Here is a 15937-nt window from a genome sequence, read left to right on the forward strand (position 1 = left end):
AACTTTGACAATTTTAAGTATGAAAGTTATCATGTGTACGTATTTTTACCTAAATAAAAGAATAAAAAAATATAAGAAAACAAAGATCATAGTTATTTCTTTATCACAGTCTTTACCATATTTTGGTAATTAAAGATCATGTAAGTTATATTTCAGGCTGTTACCAATTGAAATTGTCTATAAATTAAATGTATTAATATTTATGGTACTAAAACAATTTTCAAACATAAAGGAATATGTAAAATACATACTGCAAATGCTTGTCCACATTATATGTAATCATTAAAATATACATGTATGCATAATGCATTCATTTCTTTTTGAAAGATTCAACTTACACTTAATAGAAAATATATTTCTAATTACCTCCCTTTATGAAATGTAAATTCGGTATTATCTTTACAAATAATGCTTTTCGGAACATACAATATTGATAAATCTTCATTTGAGCATTATATCTATGAATAAAATCATAGAAAAATGATTTCAGGATATTTGAATGACGTTAAAATAATAGCAATAATACAAGAAGGAATCACAGACAGCAAAATCCCCCGCCATAAGGAGGAAGAACATTTTAAAGGGGAAGTAACCCTTACATACGTGAAAAAAAATTCCAAGTAATGATACTCGTGAAAATTAATGAAAAGTTATAGCCTAGACATAATAAATCATGACAAAAATAACACTCCCATGAAAAAAAAAACAAAGAAAAACAACAAAGAAGCATTAAGTGAACACTTCTGGTCCTTATGTTCTGCTATTCACTTCTATTAAACATGTTCAATATAAAGTTTTAAGTTTATATCTCAAATACCTTTAGAGGTATGGTCCTTGCAAACTAATGATAGTGAATACAAAGAGCACTAACTCTAAAACTGGAGAGTTGTCATTCTTGTTTGCGGTATTTTACTTTATTGAAATCTATCCTCCAGTGAAATTTCAGATGACAATTACTTCAAAGAACTATTATTCTTGTGTTTTCTAGAGTATTCCTCCTCAATGAGATATATCCACAGTTGGTATCTAAAATATTTGCTCCAGCTTTGCCGTGCCAAGATGTCCTGCCATGTGCTTCCTTACGTCGCAATGTGGTTTATACCTTTTCCCATACTGGTCACAAATACAAATACTTTCTGAAAAACAAAACGTTATTACATTTTTAAAATGTATAAACAATTTCTTTCTTATTTAAGCGACTCTTTTAAACGAGGAATTGTTTCAACACAATTTTTTTTCCAATATACTAATCCTCTAAGAAGACATATTTACGAGACTGTTTAGTAATTTAAATATTAGTATCGTATTTTAAAAATGCTGTTTCATTGAATTCTTACTGATTATATGAATATATGAACGTGAATATAAAGATATTTTGAAAAAATTAATAATATCTTAAGACAGCAATTTGTATATATTTAGGTCCGAGTGGGAGCATCTCTGAAGTTGAGTCCGAGTGGGAGCATTTTCTATTTTTATAAAAAGAATAAAGAAAAACTGACTTTTGAATAGAAACATTTGACACTTATATAGAAAAATGGGTATACATGACTCGGTTTATGTTCCGGTACGTTAAAAATAATTTTAAAGAAGGTTTTCAACCTTATTTCATATATGTTTCGGGAGAAGTCCGAGTGGGAGCATTCAGAGAAAAACACTTATCCCGTTTTCAGGCCTTAACCAGGCAATAAATCTATAAACTTTTTTTACAATTATCTCAAGTACTATAGCCATTCTTTGGTGCGCTACATGATTTTTAAATACTCTTACGTTTTCTTATAATAAAATTGTATTTTACCTTTGAGTCGACGAAAAAATGGTCCAAGTGGGAGCATTTAGCAGGTGCGCGATGACGTAGTATCCTACCATTGGTAACGTGAGGATCATACACCGCTTTATGGAATGTCTAAATATGTTTCACATTAAGTTTCCATGAACACATTTCATTTCAAATGTAGAATTGTTTAAGTCGCTTCTATGGGCGTAGACGGTAGCTTACACTGCCACTATGTCCACAGAATATTTTTGCTTTCGCCGTTCTAGGTTTTCTTTATTATATTACTATATTCAACAACAAATGTTACCTTGTTACTCAGATACTTTTCCGTATAAGTAAGTAATAGAAAGAGCATCGAAACACGAGGCTATCTGATTTATACGAGGGGGCGTAGCCCCCCGAGTATAAATCAGATCGCCGAGTGTTTTGATGTTCTTTCTCTTTTGTATCATAGTCAAACATAAAAACACGTTCCCTGTCGTCACAATATGAAACCCCGAGGAAATGTAACCAATGAACGAGCATCTTAATATGACATTTCTGTCGCTTTCACTTTCTCTGTCGTCACAGTAAGTAAACCCCAGCAAAAATGAGCCAATCAATGGGCATGCTCTGGAGTGCGGGTAACTAATACCTGCACTCCAGTTAACGCACGGTGCATGTATATGTATACGATTTAACTCGGACATATTTTCAACAGAAAGGTCCCCAAACTATGATACAAGTTACATATATTTTTATGGATAATTAGTGACTGAACCGAAGCTTATTTACTTTTTTGTGTACACTTGGCGCCGCTTTTATTCATGAGCACAATTTTAATGTTTTTCAAGAAAATAATAACCAAATCTAGAGGTGCACTGCTTTTAAAGGGTATTAGAAATTTTATAAGTTTGTATATTAAATACAACTGTAAATAGTTGATGTTGAATACCCCTAGTTTCTTCTTAACATTACTGAGGATTACGTTCCGTAAACATTATCAATTCTTTGCAGATACAATAAAAGACAAAATGCGATTTTACTTTACAAAGAATTAAAGTTCTCACGATATCTCTTCAAATTGATGGAATGTATTTTCATTGTGCCTTCCTTTGACATATTTCCAATTACTTTATTGCCAAAAGCTATGCATATCTCTCAAAAACATACAATGGTCAGTTACTTTGTAAAATAGAAGAATATGGTGAAGAGCAATTTGTAGACATAGTAAAATATTTAGAACATGATAGAAAACTGTTCACAAAGAATTCCCATAACACGATTGTATATTTTCACAGATTTGTTGGAGAATTAAAACAATTTGTGTTTCAAAAAATCACCGCTAAATTTATTTAAATCTTCAATTTTCCCTTTTCGTGTGAATTGTTTCGGGCAATGAAAATTTATCGTGGTATAATGTATGTAGAAACAGTCTTGGGAAATGATGATTTATGATGATTTAACGCTTTAAAGGTTTGCATCACAAGTTGAATGAGGCAGAGAAAATAAATAACAAATCAAACCGTAGGAAAACAATATTCATCTTGCCACATTCAACAAACAGACTGGGATTATATATAATATAATATAATAGACTGTAAATCTACTTTAGTGATTTGTCCGTAATCAAAGTAAATACTTACATTATATTGCACGAGTAAATACATTGAAAAGCAGATCACTTATAAATATTTTTTATGATAAATGCTATGCATCTAAGAGAAATCTAAGATTAACACTTTCTTTTGAAATTTTTTTTAACAGTTTTGGAGGATAGACTGACTGGCTGACTGACTGACTGACAATAACTCAACGTGTAAAAAACATCAGAAACAACTTCTTGCGATTGATATACATTGTAATTGTTTTGCTATCGTCATTTATACCGAAGGCGAAAGGTGTAAAGGTTGTGAAGCGAAATGTTCTTGACATGATTGTTTTGCGTCTTTTATTATGACATATTAAAAGACAAATTACAAATAGTTGAGTATTGTCCTTATTCAACATTTGTATTTAATCTGGAATTTCACGTCAGATTTAGATATACAACATTTACCATGTGATAATTTCAAAAGAGTTTTCCGTTAAAACAATATTGTATGATTTTTTTGTAGATGTACTGAAAAGGACATTATGCGAATTTTTGCGCTATCATGTTTAGTGGAAGTAGTAGTATATTTCAAAAGATTGACTATTATAATGATTTCCTATATTACAACGTTAATAAACCTTAACACATGTTTTTACAATTTCGCAATTATACCTTAAAAATTTAAAATTATTACAGTTTGTTCGTATTGTTAATTTACTTTGTCTTTTACTGTAGTTATACAGGTATGTATTGTTTACGTTTGTTAAGTCAATATAGTGCACGTTGTGAGGGGATTGGAGTTAATGTTTGCTTTTAATACGTTTTGCCCCTTTTTGTGGTATTCCAAGAACAATTATTCTAAATGTGACAATGACAAAAAATTAAAAAGCGATGCAACACTTATCACTCAAATCGGTCTAAGTATAGCACAAAAATATGATTTTCAATTTATTACTGAGTATATTTTTCTAAATTAATAAGCCTTTGCATATTTGTCTGTTTTAAGTGCAAACTTGATTTATGTAAGACATACATGTTTATGGTGTTTTGAAACTCGTTGGATTTCCTTTCATACAAAAAAACTGTTTATTTATATCTTAAAGTTTATATTTTCGAAAGTCGATCACTGCTCAGGTTTGCCTTTTAACTCAAAATAATTTTAGTACGGACATAAAACCTATGGTCAATTTGATTAATTCAAATTCATTTGAATGTGTCTATTTTTCCTTTGAACTTCATAAGTTAGCATAAACTTCCATTGCTGGATTCTTAAGGAATGCCATTATCATATGTATAATTAATGAAGAAAGATATTTTCCATCACTATACAGTTGTCTTACTCTTAAATTATCTAGTCAAGAAAGTATAAAAAAAACTACATGAAATTAGTAATTTTGTAATCCGGGTTTGCAACGAAAAACATATAAGCAAGAAATTGTTTGACAATTGGCTGTTCAGAAACTTTTCTTGCATGGTGTGAAATTCATGTCGAAATGTTACGAACGTGTGTAATTAAACAGTCGAAGGAAATTACAATCCATGACATCATGTGTAGGTAGGTGCAATTCAACATGTAACAATATAGCTTAGTACCCACATCATTAGTAGTTGCCACTCCAAGCACAGATTTTTTTTCTAATTATTTTTTTCTAATTATTATTTTCTAATTTAACAAAATCTGGAAACATGACATACTAAACATTAAACAAAAGATGGCAAATGACATTATAAAGGATAGGTCTGTATTACATAATGAACCATTCTTTCAGACAAAAAGTTTTTGCTTTGCAATAATAAGTTTTCACACAGTCTTTGAAAGTCTAATCATTTTTCTCATCAATACAGAATTTGGTGAATTAGAAGAAGAAGAATTATCTACCACAACAAGAGAGTGCGAGAGAGAGAAGAGGAAAGAGAGATTTTCACTGTTTGCAGACTATGACATCTAGTCATATCATCGGAGAGACAGTCATAAGAATACGTTTGCATATTTGTCAGAAAGAGAAAGAATGGTAAAATAATCTGTTGTTATAAACTCATATAGGGCATAAATATATGTTATTACATTAAATTTTGTGAAATCTGAAAATTAATGAAATTTCACTTCATTTCTTTGTTGCAATATCCAGACTTATTTTCGAATGAATATACATATACCAAAGGCTTCTACAAATTAATTTCTAAATGAGAAAATTATTCCAAATTAAATGTGGATTTTGACTGTATAAGTTTCTTTTCATTTTCTCATTCATTTGTTAATATGTATCGATATTTTACTAGAGAAATGTATCGATCGATGCTTTGCAGGGCTAAATTGTATTTAAACATATGACATTAAAATATCATATATCTCAAATTGATAAATCGGTGGGTATTGTCAATTTTGTTTTATTGTTCAAATTTTTCTTTTACTACAGAAGCTCGATTTCTAGGCAAACTAGTATATATTTTTAGATAATCCTGGTTCACATTTTATTACAACTAAAATGTTCTTATTGTATTATACGATATCGTTGCGTTAATATTCTTTCACTGAAAAGCAGTTAGATAATTGTCATTACTAATATTCACGACATACAACAATTAAATTTGTACAAAAATACATAATTATATATCTGAATCTGAGATAATAAAATAAAACATTATTTTGAAGCATTATCTTTTTTAGAAAATATGATTATTTAAATATTTGTTATTTTATTTAGACTGTTTATAAAACATCTTAAAAAGTGAATTGGTCATTTGTTCGTTATATCTTTTCGTAAATATGTAGCTTTATCTCTTGCGGTTACATGATTGAAATAAAAGAAGTACAAAGGAGTGGGATGAAAGGTCATTTCTTTAAGCACTTAAATCGAAGAGAAACATTTGAGGTTTAATTTTTTATTACGGATGCGAATGGAAAAAAAACTTTTTCCTCCCCAAAATGAAAATTAATTCGTTCACTTGTGACACTTCTTATTTCTTTTCATTGGTGCAAAATATTTCATAACTATGCGCAATGTCAAACGCTTAAACTCTCTAATACTCGTACTTAAAGTATAACAAAATTATAGCAACTAATATGGACATCATTATGCGCCATAACGGGAAAATTGTTTCCGTGGCATATAAATTGCAGCTTAATCATATTATCTTTTTATTTTGATGTTTCATTCAATTCGTAAAATGAAATCCCTGTAGTCATATTATCCAAGAATATCAGTGAAATTTTAAAATGGATTTTTACATCTAAAAATATTAGTAACTAGGTATTAAAGTGTAAATATAATTATAATTCTGACAGATTCCGTTTGTTTATTTACACGACTACGCTTTTCACGTACAAATCTGTTTTATTATTATGCAAACATGATATTATGTTTTTACGCTATGGTCTCAAAGTGGAAATTTGCATATCTACAACGAAATTTCTTCATGTTTTCTTTATCGTTATGATTTCATTTCTTTATTAAACTAGACAGTTTTCTTTAAGGGTTTATATTTTTTCAGTGTTTCCGCAATTTAACTGGGTCATTGAAATGTTTAACAACTGTCATAGATTTCGGTAGTTTTTCTCGGTACGACCAGCCTTTATTTAAACTATAAAATTGATCATATGGCTATATTGCTATTAGGTTATCTGACGACATGATTATTTGATTATTTCATGCTGTAATATGTCTCTATCATATTTGTATAAAAAGATATGTATTATGAAATATTTTCGTTTACGCTGTAGTTATGACAAGTCGAGAGGTAAATGACATGACAAAACATGACTTGCTGTCGAATTTGAACCGGTTAGGCACTGTTACAGATTGTGCTCTCAGTCTGAAAATTAAAAGTGTGTGTAAATGAACGTTCTCGTACTAAATGTAAATATTTGGCAAAAAATATGAATGTGTTATACATTATACCTATATAAAGAAAGGCTTTTAGAAATTGAGATATTTTACGCAGCGATCGGAAATTGTGCAGGTTATGTTAACGGGAGGCTTTAACTGCAAACATAACTTTTACAACACCATTTTTTAACGGGCATACAAGTTATAACATTTTCATATCTTTGTCATTCGCTCAGTAACCCCATAAAAGTGCCCAAAAATTTGGAAAAATAACATGGCTTAAGCATATCAAATGATTTTGTTTTTATGAAGACCCTTTCTAACTTGTGTAACTTGATAATTCAAATGTTGAAAGAACGGAATTAATTAAAATGTAAATATTATAATTCTTTTTTGTATATATTTTGATGAAAAGCTATTGTCATCAAAATATTTTTGATAATCCCTTGTTATTGATTACAACAGATAAGATTTATTTCAACATTTTAGTAATTTTGTGTAGCTGATAAGTTTTCTATGTTTGTTAGCTCCCCTTTATAAACCAAGAAAAGTGATATTCTGCTCTCTGAAGAGATTCAAAGCAACAATTCTATTCTATATTTTTTCTTGTTATATTCAATATTATATTTTATTGGTTATACATTGAATTGACGAAAATGTTATGTTAAAAGAGTAAGAAATGTATATTTATATGTACTCAAGAGAGATCGAAACTAACGACTAGGCATTTCAGTATTCAATCATGAGTTTCCTCTTTGTATAAACTAAATAAATACTTTATTCTCTTCATGTAATGAAAAGTGAGATTTTCAACATCCAGTTAAAAAATCTTCTTTTATCTTTGGAATATGTCTTTGTGTAAGTATGTACAGGATGGACATTTTATCCGTCGCTTATCAACTATCTGTACGACTGTCAACATAATAGAAAAAATTTAAGTATATTTTTTGTAATGTCACATACATCTGTTTTCAACCTTCCTATTAATTGATGTAATGGAAAACTGTCAACTGATTTGTACTATAAGATTGATCAAAAGCTTAAGATACAATTGAAGTCAATCTTTAACAAATAAAAACATATTATATTTTAATATTTATTTATTTTAACATACAGATGGAAATTTATTCTTGCAATGTAAATAGTTCAGATGGACCAGCTAGTACTTTAATTCATTACCGTTTGTGATAAGCGTTTAGACTTTGAGACTGTACAAATTCTTAATATACAGCCTAAGTAATTTCCCTGTTATTGTGAGGGCGTCACGAACTTGTTAAATAAGCGTATTGCCTCTATTAAGAAGTAATAAATGGTGATTTTAAAGTTAAAGTCTTTTCTAACAATAAAAGAAAAGTGGCTTTTCACATTTAGTATTCTCGTTATCATTGCAATTCTTAATATAATTTGATATTTATTTCCACGCAACCAACTGTTCATGTGAATGATGTGTCTGGGGGGATGTCCACTAAATGTTGCAGGTGTAAGTACCGATTGTTCCAGTCATCCTGTTTTCATTAAAGAAACAGACATAACATTTATTGATAGACTGTATTTGCTATTTTTCATGGTGGTATGAGGAAATGTTACGCAAGATTCGCCAATGCCATTCAAAATATTTTCTAGATCATAGGCAACGATATCAACATGCTTTGACAACTAATTCTTACGTTTATATTCTATATTTTAGAAATATTTCCTCCGGATCAAATACCAAATGCTCCTTTTTCGGTTTTTTATCATGTATCGATTTTGTTCGTAGTATCACAAAAGTTAATCAGATTATATAAATATATTCTGACAGCGCACTAAAAAAATGATAACAAACATCTTTTACATAATAACATTGCATGCCATTCCGACTCATCCCAATATTTTTTCTTTCAATTGAGTATGCAAAACAAAAAAACACAACAATCTTCTTTTTCTTATGGATTACACTTTGAATATGAATACATATTTTATTAAATAATGTTCATCCCAAACATAAACAGATGACAAAAGGAGTTTTCCGTGGAAATTAAAAACTCATCAAAATGTTCGAAAAATGTAAAACAATTTTACTTTTAATTCAATATCACGTTTAAGGTTATGTAGAACATAAAATGATCTTTCTGCTAAATAAGTTTAGTAAATATTTAAATGAAAAAGACAATCATGAAGATTTCATGTAAAAGATCGATATGTTAATTCGTGCATTTGAGTAATAAATCAATGTGAAACATCTTGCACTACCTACACATATTGTTACAATTATCAGATTGAAAGCTAATGATCCAAAAATAGTCTTAAAGGACTGAATGATTCAATTCTAAATGAAGACAAGATCAATTTTAATGCCAGTTGAACTACGAAACAGATATAATACCAACTAATAGTGCAACACCAAATGAAAAAAAATTAGAGTGTGTTTTATTATTTTATACTATGTTGAGATTCAAAAAAAGCTACTTATTATTGCCAATATAAAACATTCAAGATTACTTATTGCGTCAAATTGTTAACATTTAAGAAAAAGAAAATCTTAACCGGCCATTCATCGACTGTATCTCAGAAAATCTTAACCGACTGAATTTGCGTAAGAGGCTAGACCTGTTTTGACTTTGGATTTTTGATTTTGAATTAAAGAAAATTATTTTACAAAGTGCATCAAGGTCACATCGGGGTGATATCAAGTCAATATGAAGTTGACGGCGATAGTGCGTAGAAGGAAGTTTACTGTTCTATCAAAATATTTGTTAAACTTACCAGTAGATGAGATACACAAACATAAAATTGTTTCCTATTTTGGCTTTTATTTTCGCTACTGCATACTAACTTTCTATAACGGTCTCCCATATTAGCAACAAAAATGTAATAAAATTTCCTTAGTATGCAGACAACGTGATCTACATATATCTTGAAGTTAACACTGTTAAGGGTTTTAATGAATGCAAGGTTTTGGTCATATATATTATAAAAAGATAGGTGTACATTTATAGATTTAAAGGTTTTACCTGATGACCAAACGCCGCCTTTTCCGTGCAATACTGTAAGCGTGTCACATTGAATGTTCCGTGATAAACGGCGCGTGAACACAGTTTCGGACCAAGTGCTTAGGGGCAAAGACGATATCTTTCAATATTTAACTTTAATGAACAGGCTTAATTCAACCGAGTCTTTTGATGTCGTTAGGGATTCGTTTTTATTGGTTATGAAAAATCATCGACGTATAAATTTAATGTCAACTTAAATTGCCTTAAGGTGACATTATGCCCATCAAACTGATATGGTCAGTGAAAAGGTAATATGGTATGTGGCCATAATTTTCATATTTTACTATGAAACAATAATCAATAGTTTATGTGATCAAAGGAAATTACAAAAATATCGTTCCGAATGAATCAATAACATTAAACTCTTTACGATAGTGGGCAGTTTTTTATAATTTAGATCAGTTTATATTGTATTTTACATATTTTTCGTTATCAATCATCGATCAGTAATCATAATTATAGTACTTTTTTAATATATTACTAATTCCACTAACAATGCCACTTTAAGTACATCTACAAAAACTTCATACAATATTGTTGTTACGGAAACACGCTTCCCATATTATCTCATTGTAAATGTTGTATATTTAAATCTAACGTGAAATTCTAGATTCAATACAAATTATGAATAAGGACAATTCTCAACTATTTATAATTTGCCTTTTTATGACGTTACTCAATTATGCCAAGAATATTTCGCTTAACAACCTTTACACATTTCGCATTGGGAATAGCAAAATAATTATATAAATCGCAAAAAATGTTTCTGGTGTTATTTTACACGTTGAGTTGTTTTCTCACAATCAATCAATCAATCAATCAATCAATCAATCAAAACTGTCAGAAATTTTCAAAAGAAAGTGTTAATCTCAGATTTATCTCAGGTGCATAGCTTTTATCACGTGCCATATAATGTTAGTATTTACTTTAATTTCGGACAAATCACTAATGCAGATTTAGAGTCTAGTATATTATCCCAGCTTATTTTTTGAATGTGGAAAGAAAAATTTTCCTTTTGTTTGATTTGTTTAATTATTTTTTCTGATTCTTATACTCCTGATGCAAGACTTTAAAGCATTAAAATTATCATAAATCATCTTTTCCAAAGACCGTTTCTACATACATTTTGCCACGATAAATTTTCATTTCCTAAAATGATTCACACGAAATGGGAAAATTGAAGATCTAAATAACTTTATCGGTGATTTTTTGAAACAATAATTGATTTATTTCTCCCTCAAACCTGTGAAAATATACAATCATGTCATGGGAATTCTTTGTGAACAATTTTAACTTGGTCTTAATATTTTGCTTTTTCTACAAATTGCTCTTCAACATTTACTTCTATTTTGCAAAGTAACTGCCCATTGTATGTTTCCTTTTGGCAATAAAATAATTGGAATTGAGCTTTTTATTTTATCTATTCTATTTTTTTCCGCTAATATTTTTTTCTTTTAGACAATTTGTGATATAAACGACCGTGAGAACATGTGTCCTTCACTTTACACCTTTACAGGTTCCAACCCTTTCAGCAATGCTTTTAAGTGGCACTTTTATATTGTTTACTCGGTAAAAATCTATATGAGATTTCGACGTTTGTTTTTAATAAAACAGTTTATTGTGACGATTTATATTTAAAACAATTGTTTCATGACATTCTTCTTATTTTTCAGACTTATTTCTAGTGTGAGCATCTGTTGAATAAAACATCCTGATTATTAACATTTTACTATCTTTCATCTTGTGTTGATGACAGCAGGATACATATCCAAAATGGCTAATGTCATTCCTTCATATTATATATTTTGTGTGCTTTTAATGACGATTCCGAAAGATATTCGAAGATTTCAAACACATTAATTTATCATTTTATGATGCAACGATGGAATATACATGCGCGAAGATAAATGTTCGTGTACGAATAAACATACGTTCAGAAACAGATCAAACATAGAAATACATAAAAATAAAGACAATATAAGAAATGTAATTAGGGCAGCCCGATAGCACGGGCAGTATTAAATCACATCAGAAGAGTAAACCAATTTACGATGCATAATACCTTATTTGAGTAAATTGTTTCTGTTTTAACGAACGCACAACGTTTTTGTTCTATTTTAGTGAATCTCATTGTTTTTATTGTCTGGATCACGAATCATGAAAATAGCATCTTCCAACCCACACATTTGTACTTCTATTCATTATGTTATCAGAAGTTATTCAAAGTCTAATATATATTTTATATAAAATGACTATTTGGAAAGCATTTATTTCATATTTTAGATTTTTGTGATGTCTCTTTTCATATTATTTATTCTGAATATACATGAAATTTTAAAATATTATATATCTAATAAATTCGAAAAATATGAGAACATGGATTAACATTTCTTAATAAAGGCTATATTTATTAAACACATTGAATACAATCTGCAACAATTTCTTTTATCTTTTGTGGTAAAGGAGATAACGGACGGTGAAATAGTTGGATTGACGTAAGAGAATTTTAGTACCAAAAAATGGTTGATGTTATGCCTTTGTCATTTATAAAAAAACATTTGGGAATATCAAAATTTCATTTACGTATAAAGAAGTTTCGAAATATACTTCTCTATTGATGTCTTTTGGGAATGAAACTCTTTTTCAGTCTGTGGCACATTGGCTAGGCTAAACTTATTATAATTTTTTTAGTGTTTTTGCATCGAAGTTATTTCTCTTACTTAGAAGTAACCTATGTATTATTTCCGATTTTTTAGAGGATTGTTATGCAGAACAAATCAGAGTGGAAAATACTACACATCTTAAAATACTGTGATTAGAATATTTTGAAAAACACTTATTATGAAAGTCAATTGAGAGCAAATGAATGCATGAGCTGAGAACCGATTTATACCTTACAATTCTTAATATATTTTATGTAACTTATTTGAATTTCACTTTGTACTACAAATTAGTGATACATTTCTCTGGTAAATATTGATGTAAATTTAAAATGCATAAAATAAAACACATTTTATACTGTCGGAAATCCCCCTTGAGTTTGGAATAATTTTCCCATTTGGAAATTAATTTGTCGGTACATTTGATATGAATATCCATTCGAAAATTTGTCTGGGGATTGCAAAACATAATGAAACAAAATTTCAGTTTTTTAGAAAGCTATATTAAAATGATCAATTGCTCTTACGAAATAATAGGTATTTTCGCCCCTACACTACATCTACATATTCTCTCCAAATTGTACGATTTTGATATAACTTTGCAAACGTATGCTTGTAAGTTGCCTTTAATACATTCAATTTGACTAAAGTGACATAATACTTATTTTTTCGCTGTCAAATTGATTTTAATTAGTTATATATTTCAAGAGATTTACCAATTGAACTGTTGAATGGTGATTGTCCAATTATTAGTAATGAAAAACGTTGAGGATAAGATATAAAAACTACTTGACTTATATAGACACTGCCCAATTCTTTTTTGAAAATTGAACGTGACCAATTCATTCCGATCGGTATTTTTATTGAAATTTCCTTATATATATTATTATGTATATATTTATTGGATTTGCATAGTATAATATAAATTTAAAAACAAGTATGGCAACTATCAAATTAGTTTAACTTTGAGCTTTGAGTGATATAGTAGATAGGAATATTTTAGAGTGCGTTATCGTATACGTCGAATGTGTTAAAGAACAGAAATGTAGTAATAACATGTACGAAAAGATTTTTATGCTATTCCGTTGCTATTCTGTGCCCAATTTGACTTAAATTAGAAGAAGAACCTAAGTTGCGTGAACAATGTCTCTTATCCCTGTCAAACTTTGTATTCTTGTTTCATTTGGTAATAATTTTCTTCATTGACCAAATTGTAAACATCTGACAAACCGAATAATTTATTTCCAAAAGCCTCTGAGAAAATATTTTGCAGGTACTGTTTGCATGAAGCAATTGTTTGATTAAGAATTAAGTGCTTTCCTTTTTGTAATATTATTGTCATCTTTCAGTTTGGTCATTGATTTATTTGTTCCTATTAAGATTTTGAAATTGGAAAATTATTAATCAATCTAAATGGGAAAGCAACAAATAAAGGTGAGGGATTATGTTTTTTGCAGACTGAACCACACCGACATTTTCTTTTCTTTAGCTACACACAAAAGTAACATTCAGACAAACAAAGAATCTATGACGGCCCTAGATTACTGTAAATGACAAGGGCGGATATAACGCATTACTAGTAATGAAAAGCAGACATTGAGTTTAAATTTAGGTCAACTGATATTAAAGAAATAAAAGTACAAATCAGCAACTATATTTGTACATATTTCTCTAACCTTGTCAAAAGTTGTTATTCCCAATAAAGAACATCACTGGGACATAATCTATATCAACTGTTGCAAAATGCAATGTCATGTTTCTTTGTAAGAAGGTCATAAATTCAAAGATGGGCATCTAAACGCAGTAAGTAGGTAATTTGGTCAGAACCTAAGCATTCTTCAAATCTGCATCGGAAACTGTGCACATAGTCAACATTCATAGATTTACATTTAGTAGATTACTCGGTATCCATAGTTTAAAAGCACAACATACCAGATGAAACATTACAACCAAATTATAACTGTTTAATTTATTATGAAACAAATATAATAATTTTATTTGAAAATAATATAAACACTAATAGGCCGAAATAATATTTTTATTGTAAGAAAAATATAGAAATTATCAATTAAACCAAATAATATATGCGCATTTTGTGAACCAACTGTCCATCATCAGAAATTGTCTATCGTTACAACGTTAAAATTGCTATATTATATAAAACCTTCACACATTAAAAACTTTTTTTTGGCACATAATGTTGATTACCATTGCCTATGTTTTAAAAACTCTAGGGATTAAATTTCCTTACGATGGCACACGGGGACATTAAATGGAATCAATTTTGTGTTTATATTTTTTCCATTTTAAAAAAATGTTTCAAAGCCATAACTTTTAATTTATAAGGATAAGCAAATGGATGACCCAGGTGAACTAACTTAACCTATTTGAATCAAGGAGTATACATTTTAGCCCCCACATGTCACAATATTTGTTGGTATACATCGTCAGCCTAAAACTTTCTGACAAAAGAGGAGGCACATCCCCTTCTGGCAACCCCCTAATGTATCTTTTGGATGGGGGGCGCGCCGAAAAAGAGGTCACATTTTTTAACAACATTTCTCAAACGAAAACAAGTATTTGGGGCCTAAATAAGGCATTTTTTCACCACTTGAGACAACAAAAAGGGTGGGGGGTGATAGAGGCGTTAAAAGGCGTGTATACAACGTAATGGGTTAACAGAAAATGATGAAAATACTTGAAATTACCCTAAATCGCGTTTTTTCATGTTAAAACATGGCCTGTCATATAAATTTGAAGAAAAATTGTTGTTTTGTAGATTTTTTGATTTTTTTCATTAACCCATTACTTCATGAGCATTTTGTGAAAAATCGCTGTTTTCATTAAAAAGTCTCCAGTTACAAGTTCAAATTCCTTTAATACTATAGAAACTGCTTCAACACTAATCAAACTTGGCATAAATGTTGACTGGACCATTGCCCTTGTAACAACATGCTCAGGCTTAAATTTTCTGTTACCATGGCAACGAGGGGACATCTCAAAATTGCCAAAAATCACTATTTTGCGTTGATTTTTTCCATCAAAATTGATTTCAAAGTGGTGCAACT

At 29.5% G+C, this 15937-nt stretch overlaps 1 long non-coding RNA gene across 1 annotated transcript; it reads right to left on the minus strand.

Annotated features, from left to right (window-relative positions):
* Nucleotides 1-313: 313 nt before the first annotated feature.
* LOC132759783 (uncharacterized) lies at nt 314-1878 on the minus strand. Its single transcript, XR_009629766.1, has 2 exons — nt 1799-1878; nt 314-1136 (listed from the first exon to the last, which is right to left on the minus strand). It is a non-coding gene; the product is annotated as an uncharacterized LOC132759783 (long non-coding RNA).
* Between the last annotated feature and the right edge of the window lie 14059 nt (nt 1879-15937).

The sequence above is a fragment of the Ruditapes philippinarum genome, unplaced genomic scaffold, assembly GCF_026571515.1.
Source record: "Ruditapes philippinarum isolate M1 unplaced genomic scaffold, ASM2657151v2 ctg1685_1_1_1_1, whole genome shotgun sequence".
Classification (NCBI taxonomy): domain Eukaryota; kingdom Metazoa; phylum Mollusca; class Bivalvia; order Venerida; family Veneridae; genus Ruditapes; species Ruditapes philippinarum.